This window comes from Hyperolius riggenbachi, chromosome 5, assembly GCF_040937935.1.
Source record: "Hyperolius riggenbachi isolate aHypRig1 chromosome 5, aHypRig1.pri, whole genome shotgun sequence".
Taxonomy (NCBI): Eukaryota; Metazoa; Chordata; class Amphibia; order Anura; family Hyperoliidae; genus Hyperolius; species Hyperolius riggenbachi.
In genome coordinates this window covers 242,872,171-242,888,649 of record NC_090650.1, presented here as the reverse complement: position 1 = coordinate 242,888,649, position 16,479 = coordinate 242,872,171, and the positions used below count along the sequence as shown (strand labels likewise).

General features: G+C 39.4%; 1 protein-coding gene across 1 annotated transcript in view; it reads left to right on the top strand.

The window, feature by feature from the left end:
• LOC137518634 (cadherin-9-like) overlaps nt 1-16,479 on the top strand; it is a 232,326-nt gene that overhangs the window by 16,443 nt on the left and 199,404 nt on the right. The window lies entirely within an intron of this gene.

Genomic DNA, 16,479 nt, shown 5'->3' with positions numbered 1-16,479 from the left:
TCAGAGTTCAGTTCACTTCTTCAGTAGGAGGAATTGAACAACTGTCAAATATAAGTAATGCTAAAGTTGATATAAATCTCATAGCATATCTAGCTCATGGACATCAAGTAAACCCTCACATGAGGGATTAAGATCCCAGGGATACGCAAATATCAGGAATCAGGATCGCCTACTAAACCTAGTTTGGTGGGTTTTTTTTTTTTTATTTTCAATACAAGTGTAACCAATATTAAATAGGATATTACATGTGTTTGTAGCTAGTGAGGATATCAATCTATTTTAATGTCAGTGTGCTTTAAACATCTAAGATAAATGTTTTAACCTTATTTAAGGTGTGTGGTAAATTATGAATATTCAGACCATTTATGAGGCTTCCCATTTAAATTCCTATAAATGTTACATAGTGCCATAGTTAGTCTTGTACACACACTTGACTAAACTTGGACAAAGCAGTCATTCAGGGCTTATCTTGGCTGAGAAACATACATGTCTACAGATGTGTCAAAGAAGCGGCATGCCAGATCTTTAAGCAATCACAATGGTCAAGAGCATCGTTCATCTCTTTACTTCACCCACAAGAAGGCGATTCACCATGCACTGTGCCGTCGTTCCTCCTCCCCACACCATATTAATGTTAATTGTCACTCAGCTGTAGCTACGCAACTCATCTACAGTGGCTTGCAAAAGTATTCGGCCCCCTTGAACTTTTCCACATTTTGTCATATTACTGCCACAAACATGAATCCATTTTATTGGAATTTCACATGAAAGACCAATGCAAAGTGGTGTACATGTGAAAAGTGGAACGAAAATCATACAGGATTCTAAACATTTTTTACAAATCAATAACTGCAAAGTGGGGTGTGCATAATTATTCAGCCCCCTTTGGTCTGAGTGCAGTCAGTTGCCCATAGACATTGCCTGATGAGTGGTAATGACTAAATAGAATGCACCTGTGTGTAAACTAATGTCAGTACAAATACAGCTGCTCTGTGACGGCCTCAGAGGTTGTCTAAGAGAAAATTGGGAGCAACAACACCATGAAGTCCAAAGGACACCAGACAGGTCAGGGATAAAGTTACTGAGAAATTTGAAGCAGCCTTAGGCTACAAAAAGATATCCAAAGCCTTGAACATCCTACAGAGCACTGTTCAAGCGATCATTTAAAAATGGAAGAAGTATGGCACAACTGTAAACCTACCAAAACAAGGCCGTCCACCTAAACTCACAGGCCGAACAAGGAGAGTGCTGATCAGAAATGCAGTCAAGAGGCCCATGGTGACTCTGGACGAGCTGCAGAGATCTACAGCTCAGGTGTGGGAATCTGTCCATAAGACAACTATTAGTCGTGCACTGCACAAAGTTGGCCTTTATGGAAGAGTGGCAATAAGAAAGCCATTGTTAACAGGGAAGCATAAGAAGTCCCGTTTGCAATTTGCCTCAAGCTATGTGGGGGACACAGCAAACATGTGGAAGAAGGTGCTCTGGTCAGATGAGACCAAAATGCAACTTTTTGGCCAAAATGCAAAACGCTATGTGTGGCAGAAAACTAGCACTGCACATCACTCTGAACACACCATCCCCATTGTCAAATATGGTGGTGGCAGCATCATGCTCTGGGGGTGTTTCTCTTCAGCAGGGACAGGGAAGCTGGTCAGAGTTTATGGGAAGATGGATGGAGCCAAATACAGCGCAATCTTGGAATAAAATCTCTTGGAGTCTGCAAAAGACTTGAGACTGGGGCGGAGGTTCACCTTCCAGCAGGACAACGACCCTAAGCATAAAGCTAGGGCAGAAATGGAATGGTCTAAAACAAAACATATCCATGTGTTAGAATGGCCCAGTCAAAGTCCAGATCTAAATCCAATCGAGAATCTGTGGCAAGATCTGAAAACTGCTGTTCACAAAAGCTATCCATCTAATCTGACTGAGCTGGAGCTGTTTTGCAAAGAAGAATGGGAAAGGATTTCAGTCTCTAGCTGTGGAAAGCTGGTAGAGACATACCCTAAAAGACTGGTAGCTGTAATTGCAGCAAAAGGTGGTTCTACAAAGTATTGACTCAGGGGGCTGAATAATTACGCACACCCCACTTTGCAGTTAGTTATTGGTAAAAAATGTTTGGAATCATGTATGATTTTTGTTCCACTTCTCACGTGTACACCACTTTGTATTGGTCTTTTAAGTGGAATTCCAATAAAATGGATTCATGTTTGTGGCAGTAATGTGACAAAATGTGGAAAACTTCAAGGGGGCCGAAGCCACTGTATATATGTTTATCTCCCTAGTGTTCAAGTCCCAAATCCAACAGATGAAAGTTATTGTACTTGTACACTTATCTTAAGAGTAACCTTTCTGAGAGATCAACAAGGATTCCATATACAGTAATAAAATAATGTGGTGAATATTTAATGTATAACAAATAGTGGGATGAATAAAGATATACTAAATGCCACCATAATTATTTGATGCTGACACCGAGTAGATCTTTTTTTTTTACAATATTTGTTACAATTTCACATGATCCCAATGTCCCCCCAACTTTTTTCATTAATAGCCATGTAATAATGTTGATGAATGATTAATGTGATGGGAGTTTTGTTTTTTAATGTGAATAATGAATATAGCTTAGTTTATTTTATAATGCTACTGTTATGTGAAATTAGAAGGTTGTGCTTCTAATTATCATGGCTCGATTGTCTGTCACTAATATATTTCTTGCTGGGTAGCACAATGTCTCAAAACATGCCTCACAGACCTGGTATGGCCAAAGTCTGAAAGCAGAAAACTCCGAGATAGACTGAAATAGTAGACTGCTGGAGGACAAGCTGTGAGGATAAGAAGCTTTGTTCCTTCTTGTTGCTAGAAATAGCTGTTGCCTATTGGAGATCATATATGAAGAGTTTTTCTCTTTGTGTGTCTTTTTATTTATAAATCACTTGCTTGTGGTGGTGTTGAATTGATTGGTAATGTGTTTAGTAAGAACTACTATTAAAACAATTTAGATTAGTTTACCAGTGTCAGCCATCCATATTACCACACATTCCATCTGACTTAGCTAACCACATGAGTCAGCCTCAGGAACCAGCAATTAGCCAGCTACCTGATCAGTAATTAGCCAGTTTCCTTCATGCACAGCACTCATTCAGCTCTTTATGTGTGGTAACTGGGGTGTAAGAGAAAGGCTAGTTTTTCATTTGAAGAAATAAAGGTTTGGAGTGTTAAAGCTCATACACAAGCTTGACTTAAGTCAGCTGAGGCGGCTGATAATGACCGCCTAAGCTGATAAACAAGCATATGTATGGCAGCCCCCAACCCGTGAGTGATCCACCCCCACCCGTTGGATATACTCACACGATGGAAGGCCAACTACTACTTTGAAGATGCCGCTCCCCTACCTGACGCATGAGGTCACACACTTGCCGCTCCTTCGTCCCTACCCCCCACCCCGCATTATAACAGTATGCATCATCCGCTACCTAGGTGAAATCCATATGTACTGGCTGGCCCAGCAATGTTTCCCAAAAAGATCAGGTGCTGATCCCCAAAGGGTAACATACATCATAGGTGTGTACATACCTTAAAAAGGAACTCCGGTGAAAATAATGTAATAAAAAAGTGCTTAATTTTTACAATAATTATGTATAAATGATTTAGTCAGTGTTTGCCCATTGTAAAATCTTTAAAATCCCTGATTTACATTCTGACATTTATTACATGGTGACATTTTTACTGTTGGCAGGTGATGTAGCTGCTGCATGCTTTTGTGGCAGTTGGAAACAGCTGTAAACAGCTATTTCCCACAATGCAACAAGGTTCACAGACAGGAAACTGCCAAGAGTACCACGGTCCTCAGAGTTTCTTGTTGGAGGGGTTTCACCACAATATCAGTCATACAGAGCCCCCTGATGGTCTGTTTGTGAAAAGGAATAGATTTCTCATGTAAAAGGGGGTATCAGCTACTGATTGGGATAAAGTTCAATTCTTGGTCGGAGTTTCTCTCGAAGATGTGTTTGTGTGCATTAGTTGTGGTATTAAGAGCAATGTTAGTTTATGAGATAGAGAGATAAGGGCTTGAAGTGAAAGTTTTGTCTGTGTGATGGTAGTTGTGGTATCAAGACCAATGTTGGTTTGTGAGGTGGAGATATCAGAGTTTAAAGATAATGTTAAGCAGAAGCAGAGCTAGCTGTAACCTAACAAAACTTTTGCTGTGCGGTACCTTTTTTAAAATCCAACTATCATTTAGTCCAGACACTATTATCTCTAGTTTGCCCACCATTGTAGACATACAGTACACGGGAAAAGGACATTTTTTATATTATTGTTTTGCTTACAAAGTTTGGGGGAGGTAGAGAGACAGGAGTGCCCTCTACGACCTGGCCCGAAATAAGAGGCTCGAAGCATGGCTTAGATTTCAATTACCTGTATTCACAATAAGTTAATATACAGAATCTTAGTTTGAAGTTAGCCTTTGTGAGCAGCTTTACGTCTGATACATGATCTGAAAATGTGGTTGTCCAAATGGAAATGCTTTTAGTAATGCCAAATCTCTCTGAGTTCTGAAAAAAATAGTGTCTTATCAAGTTTTCTTTGTGAAGAATGGAGTAGCTTGTAAGTTCTTTAACTTCTGCATGGAATACTTTACAGATATTGAAAGGTATCAAAGAAGTCAGGGCTTCTTTATATTTTAGTGACTTTATAGAGAAATGTTGCATGTTGGATTAGTGTGGTTCGTAATATTAACAAGCTTACACATCATTGCATTCAATGGTGTCATGCAGTTCTGGAGGTGTGTTTAGCTTTCAGGGACATCAAAGAGATGATTTGCATATTCAGCAGTGATGCGCTGGGAGACATTTCAGAGCTCACTCCTACCTGAATAATTGTAAATAGCTCCTGTATTAGGAAGGCAAACTTCTGTTGTTTTATAGAGAAATTAGGAGGACTTAGAAGAAGTGCTTTGTTTGAGGAGCAGTGTCATGTTCAAATTATCTCCTCTTAACCCCAACGCCCACCCCCCAACCACCACCACCAAAACAATTTTACTTTTTTAAACCCCAGAAGTTTGCCACATATCTCAAACTTTTTTTTAGTATGTTTAATGGAGATTGTACATTGATCAGAGTAAACAACCATATAATAATCCATTTATTACTTTACAAACAAAGACACAAGCCTAAACGTCAACTTTCTGCATTCTTACAAATCAGTGGCTTTATGAATTAAACAAGAAGGATTTTTTTTTTTACTTTACTATACTTTACTTTACTATTATTGTGCAAAGAGCTTGCTTGCCTAGAGGATGAGGCATTAAAAGAGGGAGTACAGAGAATAATGGTGGAAGAACCCAGGGAGAAGCCTTAAGAACCTAATCCTTATATCCGTACTCCAGGGGTGTCTAACAGAGAATACCTCTCTAACCCTGGGATGAGGCGGAGTCAAGCTACCTCTCACAGCTGTTAATCAGGCACAGTCAGTGGGCTATAGAGACCAAGACTACCACTCTATTCCACTAAGGCAGGAACACAAAAGACACCCAACTGCTAATATTTCTGCTAATCAACCCTCCAACCCTATTTATAGCAGAGTTCTCCTTGGATCTGGGGTATGTATGCTGTGAACATCTTCCACTTTTAATGCTGTAATACATCAAATTGATAGTATTTAAGATATAAAATCGAATGGACCTTAATCCTCTAATCTTGCAAGACCTCCCATATTGCAGTCTGAGCTTTTTTCTGTAACTAATCCATCTTTCATATCCTCCGGCAAAACTGAACTGTGATGCGCTGCTGTGTATATTTGCTTAATAATGAGCTAGTCTGCCTGCTGAGAAATAAAGCAAAGTGATTGGGATGTAAGTAGCAGAAAAATTAACCAAAGTGATGAAAATATACTTTAGTAAAATATAGAAATTTACATCTGAAAGTTGTTCACCTTGAATAAAAATAAAAGTGAAGTAAACTGTTTTTAAGTTTATGAGTTTGAGGGAGTGACAATATTATATTCCACACTGGAAAGTCATGTGTAAGCCAACTAGAACTGAAGCAATATTATTCTCATGCAGCATTTATTTACAGCAACAATAAAATGTCTATCCAAGCAATGTTCTTTTAAAGCACATTGAGTAAGCATTACACTGCGATCTGCTCAAACCAACACTAAGCAAAATGTCCATGATGATTAGGAGTAGTTTTTCCACTCCCCATTTTTAAGCTAGTGTCACTTCAGCATAGTGTATGTAATAGCAGAAAATTTACAGCAGTATAATCAAAGGCAGACTTTATCTGTGGTACTCTGCATACAGTTTTAAATAGTGGAAAGTTATCATAAAACACACATCAGCTCTATAAATAGTCCTTAACTATGTACGGAACAGGTTCATCTCTTTCAAATGAGCTGAAGGGCCTTTTCCACTGAAATTCAAATCATAATCACAAATACACTGCAATGTGATCAGAATGTTTTTCTATTTTGCTCCATGTATTTTCCAATAATTTCAGTGCAATTGTCATGTGATTGTTCGTGTGCACTTTTCTGATATCTGGTAAATGAATATTTTAGGGGTTAGTGTTTTGTTTTTTTTGTTTTTTTAAGTAGCACACATTCACACACATCTGTGGGTACTTCTCATTCCATTGTAGTGGCAATACTTAGCTGGCCATCAAATGTGGTCCTTCATTCACCTATATGTAATTTGAAATTCATATATTATGCATTCAATTTTTTTACCAAATTAAAAATGTCTAGTTCTAGCAGATTCAGACCACATCAATATTGTAAAAGGTTGTAATCACTGTAAGTGGAGATATTTTCTATTTGGTAACGTATTTACTTTTCTGACTTGCCATGCCACATGAATGCAGATGCAATGTAAAGAATCTGGTAATCATCATCACATGCCACACAGAGACCCGCTGATTATATCCAACAAGAGCTTGTCATATACAGTATGTTCTTGTAGCCCCCACTCTCCTCTATATATGAATGTGGCTGTACTGCACAAGCATGAACACAGCCATGCCTGCGCAGTAAGCCGGAGCTGCTTATTCATGCACAGTACGGCCTTACTGGCACATGCGCTGTACACAAAGGGGAGTAGAGCTATATATGAATGTGGCCATACTGCACAAGCATGAACACAGCCATGCCTGCGCAGTAAGCCGGAGCTGCTTATTCATGCACAGTACGGCCATACTGGCACATGCGCTGTACACAAAGGGGAGTAGAGCTATATATGAATGTGGCTGTACTGCACAAGCATGAACACAGCCATGCCTGCGCAGTAAGCCGGAGCTGCTTATTCATGCACAGTACGGCCTTACTGGCACATGCGCTGTACACAAAGGGGAGTAGAGCTATATATGAATGTGGCCATACTGCACAAGCATGAACACAGCCATGCCTGCGCAGTAAGCCGGAGCTGCTTATTCATGCACAGTATGGCCATACTGGCACATGCGCTGTACACAAAGGGGAGTAGAGCTATATATGAATGTGGCTGTACTGCACAAGCATGAACACAGCCATGCCTGCGCAGTAAGCCGGAGCTGCTTATTCATGCACAGTACGGCCTTACTGGCACATGCGCTGTACACAAAGGGGAGTAGAGCTATATATGAATGTGGCTGTACTGCACAAGCATGAACACAGCCATGCCTGCGCAGTAAGCCGGAGCTGCTTATTCATGCACAGTACGGCCTTACTGGCACATGCGCTGTACACAAAGGGGAGTACAGCTATATATGAATGTGGCCATACTGCACAAGCATGAACACAGCCATGCCTGCGCAGTAAGCCGGAGCTGCTTATTCATGCACAGTACGGCCTTACTGGCACACGCGCTGTACACAAAGGGGAGTACAGCTGCAAACTAAAAGAGGGTCCTGGCCAGTGGAGTTGAGGAGAATGTGGGAAGTAGGGATGATGAATGAGATGCAAATTTTTCCAAAATTATGCAAATGTGTATGCAAATATATGCAGTTTGAAAACTGACCACTCTTGGTCTGTTGTCAAGCTGTATATATATATATATATATATATATATATATATATATATATATATATATATATATAAACTTGCATAAATTTGCACAATTTGCATATATGTGATTATCCCTAGTATGAAGTCGCTGCAACATCCAGAGGATTCCCTTTACTATTGCAAGTCTCCCAAGATTTCCCTGGGAAATTACAGGTTTTCTTTAAATGCAGGTACTGTTATTTATAATGGGTAATAATAAGGTCTTGCTGGTTATCTGTTCTCTTATATGTGGTGTGTAGATTTTCTAAATTATGCTTTCAATCACCGAAGGAGACTCATGAGCAAAGGAGGACTGTGTCTTGCATTTGCCTCTGCTTTTAGGAATGGCTGCCTATTCCTCTGAAAAGCCTGACATGCTGCAAAATGTTATTTGTACAGTGATTATGTACACATGTACACATGTAAGAACAAATTCAACTGCTTGACATAGACATAGACAACACAAAACAATCCTTTTCACAGCTTAGGCCTTAGGGTGAGGTTTTATCATTTCAAGGCTACTTAGAACTCCTAATCCTGTCACCACCAGTACACCTTAAAAGAGTACTGTAAGGGGATGGGGAAAAAGAGTTGAACTTACCCGGGGCTTCTTATGGTCCCCCGCAGATGTCCTGTGCCCACGCATCCACTCAACGATGCTCCGGTCCCCGTCTCCGGTTCACTTTTGGAATTTCTGGCTTTAAAGTCGGAAAACCATTGTGCCTACGCGGCCTCGACCTTGCTCCCGGTGGCGTCACCAGGAGTGTATTGAGCAGGCCCAGTAGGATCTGTGCCTGCACAGTACGATGCTGGTGACGTCAGCAGGAGCAAGGACACAGCTGCACAGGCACAGTGGTTTTCTGACTTTAAAGTCAGAAATTCCGGAAGTGAAAAGGAGGCAGGGACCGGAGCATCGATGAGTGACTGCGCAGCCAAAGGACGTCTGCGGGGGACCATTAGAAGCCCTGGGTCTTTTTCTACCCCACAGTAGTCCTTTAATACTACAAACTGTGTTTCATGTCTGTCTTCAATGTTATTTTTCACTGCTTTGATATTGCCTTTTGTAAGTTTTTGGCCTGGGCCATAATTTGAGTCCAGCTCTTCTGCATTTACAAAGCTTCTTCTAAAAGCCAAATTTTACCACATTTGGCATTTGGAAGCAGCTTTGTGATGCTTGAAGAGCTGAAAGTGATAAAATATTGATTCATTTGCTGATATTGTACCACTTCATTCATATAGTAAAACATTTGTTATATTTACCAACATTTTACTATGACCTAACCCCTTTCTATTTTCACACCGAATCCTCCCTTGTGGTGCCTAACCTTAACTCCCCTGTTGGTGCCTAACCTAAACTCTCCCAAAGGATCCTAACTAATTGCCTAGTAAGATAATTGAGGAGTTAAAACAAAAAAACAAACTTTTCTTTTTATATAAGTTTAAGTGGTTTTTTTGAAAAACAATACTTTGTAACATACTGTGTGTGACAATTGTGGAAGCTGCAAAATGTTGAAATGTAAACAATTTTTTTCTGAGAAAGCATAGGGAACAGTTTTAAAAATGATTATACAGTTTTGGAAATTATTATTTGTTAATTAATGGGTTATTGTAATCAAAAAGTAGGTATGGAAATGAAAAGTAAACATAACAAGTTGATATAGTTGTTTTATATTTACGTGGTACCCTTTTTATACATTTAGCACTAACAGAAAAAAAAAAGATTTGTATTGATTTGGAAGGGATGCCCCTTTTAATAGGTGGCATTATTACATGAATTGCAGTGATGTACACATAAATAATTGGCTTTTTTGTTGTTGGTTTCAGCCTGCTAGCTCCGATCGCGACTGGCAGGCTATTCGGGGCTGCAGGGAACGTGCACTTGCACAAGCACTTTTTCCCTGCTAATCTCGTGAGGACTGCCATGACGCCAATCAGTGTTAGGCAGTCCTGTGCCTGCCACGCTCCTAGCACCCATCGGTGTTATGCAGTTGGGAGGTAGTTAACTGTCTCCCTTCAAATAGCCTTGCTATTTCAGAAGGACAAATAACTATGAAATGTATTAGTTTGTGAGCTCCTCTGAGAGACAGCTAGTGAAAAGACCATATACTGTGTAAATCACTGCAGGAGAAGTCAGCACTACATAAATAAAAATTGGGAGTGAACAATTCTAAAGGGAGAGATTGCCAACTTTTGAGTGTCAGTCTTGGAATCTTCAGGCGAGCAGCAAAGGGGCCATATGACCAAAGAGTTAATGCTATAAATAAGATACTTGCAGTGTTTATTTTTAAAATGGTTTGCAGTTTCTTGTTGTGTATTGGGCTTGGGTATTTCCAGTATTTTACCTAGCTACTGAAATCTCTTTTAATAAATAAATGTGGTTATAATTCATAAATTTGTCATGTTCTGTCTGTATAAACTAATAAGAAGTTAAAGAATTTTTTTTTTTAAATATACACCATGCCAATATTCCAAAGTAAAACAATGCCTGCTGTATATGATTGATGTTACTGAAACCTTGCTTTCAGAAATTTGGTGAAATAAAATAACATTTTCTTTTCCTGCATTAACTTTTTGAACTTCTTAGTAAATTTATTAGCTTCCTTAAGTATAACATATAAGCAAAATCAACAGTCAGTGTGAATTATGAAGCACAGTAAATGACCATGCAGTTTTGTCAGCAGAATGATCCTACTTTATAGGATTTAATGGACCAGTATATTAATCTAGCCGTGCAATGGGTTGCATAAGCTTCTAAAGCTGCAGATTTATTTTTATTAGATATAAGTATTATTACAACTATTAGTGCTGACAAATGTAAAGTCGTAATGTAGAAAATGGCACAAGAACACTTACATATCTTGATTTCAAATTAAAGATCGTCCTTTGAAACCATATGTGCTGGCTGTAGTGTATCTGTTGTAATTATTAAACTGCTTAGGTAATGCAATTTTATCATTGGGTTAATGCAGAGGTACAAGTTATTTTCCACTGCGTACTCATATATTCATATTGATATTTGTGTCCTGTAAAAAGGTTTTCCCGCCACACCTTAAACGTATTTGAGATTGGAAATCAATTCAGGAATACAAAAGGAGGAAGTTAAGTAATGTTTGTAATTCATCAATAAATGATGCATATTTAATAATTCCCAAAGAATAAATCCATTATAAAGCTCATAAAGGAGCCCGCAAATGATCAGAAAAAAATAGCACAAATTTATATCTTACAGAATAACATCACAAAGTGCCAAATAAATGGTGTCCTTGGGGAAAAAAAAGTATGTTCTTTCAAAATCTCTGATGATATAATTTGACTACAGAGTTGTACTGATCAGACTTAAAGCAGGTATAAATTAAATACCTCAAAACACAGTGAGGCCTGGAACTCACTAGCAGTACATTATTAAGCCGTTACTAACCACTTGTTGTTTGAAAAAACTATCGCTAATGTAATGCTTCGGGTGTGATTCCACTAGAGCAGCGATGAGCTGTACACCTGTCCCGCCAATAGATGGCCGGATTCCTCTCTTTCTCCCCTCCCTCCCTGCGGAGACGTGAGCTGGGGATTAGCGGGGGTTAAAACTTGGCTACTCACCGCTTCCTGCATTACTCAGCTTCCTGCATTACGTCTCTTTGGCAACGGGGCGTCACATGACATGCCATCGGGACATGCCAGCGTGTTACATGCTGGCTGCCAGCATTTGATACACTGGCGTGTCATGTGACAACTGTTACCATGGACACTCGGCGCAGGAAGCGGTGAGTAGGTGAGTTTTAACTCTCACTAATCGCCCACTCACGACTCTGCAGGGAGGGAGGGGGAAAGATAGAATGTTAGGAATGCAGTCTACAGAATGCGGCCCAGGCCAAGTTTGCCCAGCTTGCACTAGAGATATGTGATTTTATAAAAATCACCCATAGCGTTGCATTAGCAAGAGCTTTTCAAATCACTAGCACTTAAAAAAGGCTGCTAGTGAGTTTGAGCCCCGATAAAGCTAACTTTCCTTGATAGAGGACACCACAAAAAAGAAATGAAATCAATATTTAGTAGAGCCTCCTTTTGCAGAAATTACAGCCTCTAAATGCTTCCTGTAGGTTACAATGAGAGTCTGTATTGTAGTTGAAGGTATTTTGGACCATTCCTCTTTACAAAACATCTCTAGTTCTTTCATGTTTGGTGGCAGCTTTCTTTGTGACTCACACCACAGATTTTCAATTATATTCAGGTCTGGGGATTGAGATGGCCATTCCAGAATATTGTACTTGTTCCTCTGCATGAATACCTTAGTGGATTTTCAGCAGTGTTTAGGGTTGTTGTCTTGTTGAAAGATCCAGCCCCGGCACAGCTTCAGCTTTGTCATTGATTCCTGGACATTGGTCTCCAGAATCTGCTGATACTGAGTGGAATCCATGTGTCCCTCAACATTGACAAGATTCCCAGTCCCTGCACTGGCCACACAGCCCCACAGCCCCACAGCATGATGGAACCAACACCATATTTTACTGTAGGTTGCAGGTGTTTTTCTTGGAATGCTGTGTTATTTTTCCTCCATGCATAACGCCCCTTGTTAAGCCCAAATTACTCAATTTCAGTTTCATCAGTCCACAGCACCTTATTCCAAAATGAAGCTGGCTTGTACAAATGTTCTTTAGCATACCTCAAGCGGCTCTGTTTGTACTGTGGGTGGAGAAAAGGCTTCCTCTGCATCACTCTCGCATACAGCATCTCCTTGTGTAAAGTGCGTTGAATGGTTGAACGATGCACAGTGACTTCATCTGGAGAAAGATGATGTTGTAGGTCTTTGGTGCTGGTCTGTGGGTTGACTCTGACTTTTCTCACCATTCGTCACTTCTGTTTATCCGAGATTTTTCTTGGTTTGCCACTTCACCAGCCTGCATGAGTGACAACAGTTTAGAGAGGCTTGGAGGGGGTGTGGGGCCCTAATTTTATTAAATTTTGTCAGTAAATAATATTTTATTTGCCAAAGACATCTATACCGAACTAATGCTGCTGTACAGTGATCCCCAGCAAAAGCACTTAAATGTAGCTCTGGTTTTGCAAAAGTAGTGCTAAATTTAAGTGCTTTGGCTGTGGATCTACATACATCTGGAATACTGATGAAAAAGACAGTTAGCATGATTCTATTACCCAGCCTGGCCTTGTAAGAAAAACATGTTTGACCATCTTTTTATGATTACAAACTTATTTCACACAATGAATCTAGATTTGGGGATGTTTAACTCCTCTGGTAGTATGCCTACTGTGGCTGCCTAAGCCTGGTGCAACATAGTTTTAAGGCTGACAGATCCCCTACAAGGGGCGCAATTGCACATCCCTGTCAGCACAGGATGTGTTCCATACATCTGCCAAGAGATGTTTTCATTGGCTCCTCACCCCCTGATCACTGTGAGCCAATCACTCAGGAAGTAGAGAATTAAAAAAAAAGGCTCTGGACCCTAAAGGGGGCAGCACTTCTGGTTCTAAAGTAGTTCAAATAGGATATTAGGTCATATTCATCATAGACCTAGATCAGATTCCCCCTCAGTTAAGAATGGGGGTTACTAATATACTGTGTGTAGCCAGGCACCTAGTCCTATCCCACTGGAATCTCTCGCAAATACCCTCACAATTGAATATCTGGCCAAGGCCCAAAACAGTCAGAACCAATGGTCTTTTGATTGGACAAAACTACTTTCTGCTCACTAAATATATAGCTCAGACAAGTGAGGAACTACGTGCACAAATAAAGTAAGACAGCCGACTTAGGCTTTCATTTCTCTGCTCTGAGCTGCAATAGTAAAGGCTGTAGTTGTGAGGAGAGATGATTAATACATAAGTGATATTTTTTTTACCTAGGACAGTATGGATATCTGGATGGTGCCTTATTATTATCTAGAGCCTTACTTATACAATTGAATGCCAGCAATGTGTGTGTTATTATTATTATTATTTAGTATTTATATAGCGCCGACATATTACGCAGCACTGTACAGTGTATATATATATATATCTTGTCACTAACTGTCCCTCAAAGGAGCTCACAATCTAATCCCTACCATTGCCATATGTCTATATTATGTAGTGTAAGTACTGTAGTCTAGGGCCAATTTTAGGGGGAGCCAATTAACTTATCCGTATGTTTTTGGAATGTGGGAGGAAACCCGGAGTGCCCGGAGGAAACCCACTCAGACACAGAGAGAACATACAAACTCTTTGCAGATAGTGCCCTGGCTGGGATTCGAACCAGGGACCCAGTGCTGCAAGGCGAGAGAGCTAACCACTATGCCACCATGCTATGCAGGGATAATAGTAGACTTGCATGTAGCAAGTGGAATTGCACCAAGCCATAAAAGGAGGAGAATTTCATACATCTTTCTTTCTATCTACACCAACTCATAAACTGTTGCTGCTTCATCCAAAAGGTTTCCTAAGTAATTAAGATTAGCTGCAGACTGGTTTTGAAACATAATATACAGTTGTGTACAGTTACCACATTGTTTTGTATAGTGCTGTTATTTGAATTGTTATATATGTGTTAAGGCTCATCTTAAAGCACAGATCAGAAAACGTAATAGCTTAGTAATTAGAGTAAAGTAATAGCTTAGTAATTAACGTTCAACAACCAGATCTAGAATAAGAAAAACCTTCATTATAGGTCTTTAAACTGGAGTAACCCTTTAAATATCCCTATAATTGCATTCCCATTCTAGATTAATAAATGTGGTACATATACTGCTGTGAATACCTAAAGGTGATGAATTTATGTAATTCATGCAATTCTCAAGATGTGACTGTTAAAAAAAAATGTTTATAATTTACTTAACTATTTTGCCTATTAAACACCTACCCCATACTTGTGACATGCCATGTGGATATACATTTGCTAGTGGAAAATATATAGAAAAGATATCAAAAGTCAGAAAAAAAAATTACATAGTAAAAAAAAAAAACACAAAACTCCTCCCTCTTTAGTAAAATTTCAGTTATACTATATGCATATGTTAAATTATTGTCCAAATGACAAAAAAGATAATTTTAGGTGATAATCTAGCATGTTTATTGGTATTCTTTTGAAGTTGGCTGCCTCTCATGCAACAATTTGCTGAGCTGTTAAGTCCACTGTGGGTTGCAGTGATACATGCCCTGCTCACCTTCCCTCTTCCCGTCTACCTGGCACAGAATGGGCTCATCTCTCTGCCAAGCAGCTAATCTCCCCACTGATAATAAATAAATTATTAAGTCATCATGAAAGATTATTTCAGCTGACACTGATGCAATATCTGTATGTTGCTTAAGAATGTAAGCCTGAAGATGGATGGGACAAGGACCTCTTCCCTCCATTCCAGCGGTTCTGGAGGTGTGTTTAGCTTCTAAGGGTACAATGGTTAATTTGCATATATTCAGCAGTGGTGCCTGGGAGACATCTCGAGCTCACTCCAACCTGAATTATCGCAAATTCTTTCTGTTTTAGGAAAGCAAACTTTTGTTTCTCCTGTGTTAGGTTCATATTTGTAATACACATCCATTGCTGTAAAGTACAGTAAACATGCTGGCAGTTTGAATAATAATAATAATAATAATGTTCACAACATTGCATTTTACATGCAGAAATATGCATTACAAAAGGATTAAAGAGAATCTGTATATATATATATATATATATATATATATATATATATATATATATATATATATATATATATATATATATATATATATATATATATATATATATATATATATATATATATACACACCACACACACATACACTAATATGTGTGTATGAATATGTGTATATACCATGCAGCACGGTGGCGTAGTGGTTAGCACTCTTGCCTTGCAGTGCTGGGCCCCCGGTTCAAATCCCAGTCAGGTCAACATCTGCAAGGAGCTTGTATGTTCTCCCTGTGTCTGCCTGGGTTTCCTCCGGGTACTCCGGTTTCCTCCCCACATCCCAAAAACATACAGATAAGTTAATTGGCTTCTACCAAAATTGGCCCTAGACTATAATACATACATAGACATATGACTATAGTGGGGATTAGATTGTGAGCCCCTCAGAGGGACAGTTAAGTGACAAGATAATATACTCTGTACAGCGCTGCCAAAAATGTCGGCGACATATAAATACTAAATAATAATAATAATACAGGTTCTTATTACATTGTGAAATATCTGCACTCCAGTCTGGGATTCTCACAGTTTCTCAGCATGTGACAGGCAGCCCCCCCCCCCCCCCCCAGCCTCACAAACTTCACAAGCTGTAATCAAACTGAGATCAGAGAGTGAGGAGTAAACAAAGCACACAGAGCCTGCAGGGGGTGTGCATAACTTGTATTCATTACAACAGAGGCAGCCCATTTCTCCCTGGGTCGACAAAGCTTGACAAAGAAAAGAAGATTAGACTTATTACAGAGACAGTGCAAGTAGAAAAGGCTGCAGTAATACAGACCACAT